Source organism: Tenrec ecaudatus, unplaced genomic scaffold (assembly GCF_050624435.1).
Source record: "Tenrec ecaudatus isolate mTenEca1 unplaced genomic scaffold, mTenEca1.hap1 Scaffold_554, whole genome shotgun sequence".
NCBI classification, from domain to species: Eukaryota; Metazoa; Chordata; class Mammalia; order Afrosoricida; family Tenrecidae; genus Tenrec; species Tenrec ecaudatus.
This window is the reverse complement of record NW_027459466.1, coordinates 45,677-47,969: the sequence shown is the minus strand read 5'-3', so window position 1 is coordinate 47,969 and position 2,293 is coordinate 45,677.

Here is a 2,293-nt window from a genome sequence, read left to right as displayed (position 1 = left end):
GAAAGAAGTACAGCCAGAAGGCTATTTAGAGGCAAAGATAACACTTTCTCTCACAAATTTGGGGGCATTGTATTAGGAGAGATTATTCTCTGGACATGGGTAATCATGCTTGGTAAAGTGGAGGGGGGTGTAAAAGAAACCCTGGATGAAAGAGACTGACAGAGTGGCTGAACAGTGGGATCATTGAACAATTGTGAGAATCCCTGAGATCTGAGAAGTGCTTCTTCCTGTTAGGCATAGGGTTGAGATGAGTCAGAACTGACTAGTGGCATCTAATTGCACTGTATTAGATCTCATCAAGTGAAATTATTAGCTTTAACTGCCTAACGCTGGCTGAGAACGCTGGCCCAATCAAGTTGACACAAAACCTTATATCATAATTTCCATCATCTCCACTTTGTACTGAGTAATAATATTGTATACTTCTCCTTGATATTTTCTGCAGATATACTCTACTTGGTTTCAATGTGTTTCATTTGGTGATGTTCATATGAAGAGTCATCAATGATGTTATTGAAAAGGTTATTTCCAATTATTAGGAATTGGTCTTGCAAAACTCTATCATGTGGTCGCTATTCTTGTTTCTATCACCTCCTGATGAATATCTTCCAACTACTTATCCTCCTTTTTGTCTCTTTCCAGTTACCAATACAGACCAATCTATCTAAACTGTATGCTTGATTAATTTCAGACTGCAGAAGTTGGTAAAGGTCTTCAATTTCTTCAATACTAGCTTTAGTGGTAGATGTTTAAATTTCGATAATAGTTGTACTATTTGTTATCTTTGTATAAGTTGTCTTCCTTGTATGAATATAGATGTTGTCCTATCACAGGCTATATTGTACGTCAATAGAGACCATGAGATGTTCTTTTTGATGCTCAATGTGATATAATTCCTCTTGAATTTGTAATTTCTTACAGAGCCAGTGGTCATCAAACTTTTTAAAGAGGGGACCAGTTCACTGTCCCTCAGACACATTGGAGGGCCGGACTATAATTAAAAGAAAAACTATGAACAAATTTCTATGCACATTGAACATATCTTATTTTGAAGTAAAAAACAAACGGGGTAAAACACCTGGCAGGCGGGATAAATGTCCTTGGTGGACCGTATGTGGCCCACGGGCCGTAGTTTGAGGACGCCTGATTATCTGATTCAAATAAGTCAATACCAGTCAGTTCAGCTCACGAATGGCTAGCCTACCAGTTTTTATGCATTCCAGTTCATTTCTGATGACTTATAAATTTCCTATATTTGTATTTCAGATATCCCACATTCCAATTTTTAATGGATGTTTGAAGTGGTTTCTCCTAATTTTGAGTACTTTCCCATCATTAAATGAAGGTTACAAAACATTTGTTCCATCTGTATCATTAAGGCCAGTTCTACTTTGTGGAGGCAGCTCTTGCCTAGTGAAATTTGGAGTGCCTTCCAACCTGAGTTGTTCATCTTCTGGTGCTATATCAGATAATATTCTACTGGTATTCATACGATTTTCAGAAGCTACATTTTCAGAAATGAAGCTCCTTTTCTTTGTTCCTAATCTGTTCTTAGTCTGGAAGACCTGCTGAAACCTTCACCATGGGTGACCTGGCAGTGTTTGAAATACCAATGGCATATCTTCTAACATCAAGCAACACACTAGCCACAATAGTAAAAACAAGCATGTCTGATGGCCACTGTTATCCTTTTATCTCCCTGTATTTGCCTATTCTATATACTTCGGATAAGTGGGATCATATGATTCCCTTACAAGTTATTTCAGTCAGCATACTGTTCTCAATGTTTATTCAAGTGGTAGCATATATCAGAACTTCATTTCTTTTTATGGCTGAAATATATCTTATTTTATAACGCTACCACATTTACTTATCCACATTTGGATAAATTCCACCCTTTGGCTATTACGAATAATGTTGCAATGACATTGGTGTACAAGTATCTCTTTGAGTGCCTGCTTTCAAGACTTTTGAAATATACCTGGTAGTGAAATTGATGACTCAAGATAATTCTATAATTAACCTTTTGAGAAACTGTTTTTCCAGTGGCTATACCATTTTGCATCCACAGCAGCAATGGCAATTTTTTTCTCAGTTTCTCCAAAGATGTGCCAATATTTTATATTTCTCTGATAAAAGTTATCCTCAAAACTTTGAGTTAATTCTGGCTCTAAATAATCCTGTTAGACAGGATAGAACTTCCCCAGAGGATATCCCAAATTTTTACAAAATAGACTTTCACATAATTTTCTGGTAAAATGGCTAATGGGTTTGAATACTAACCTATTGGTTT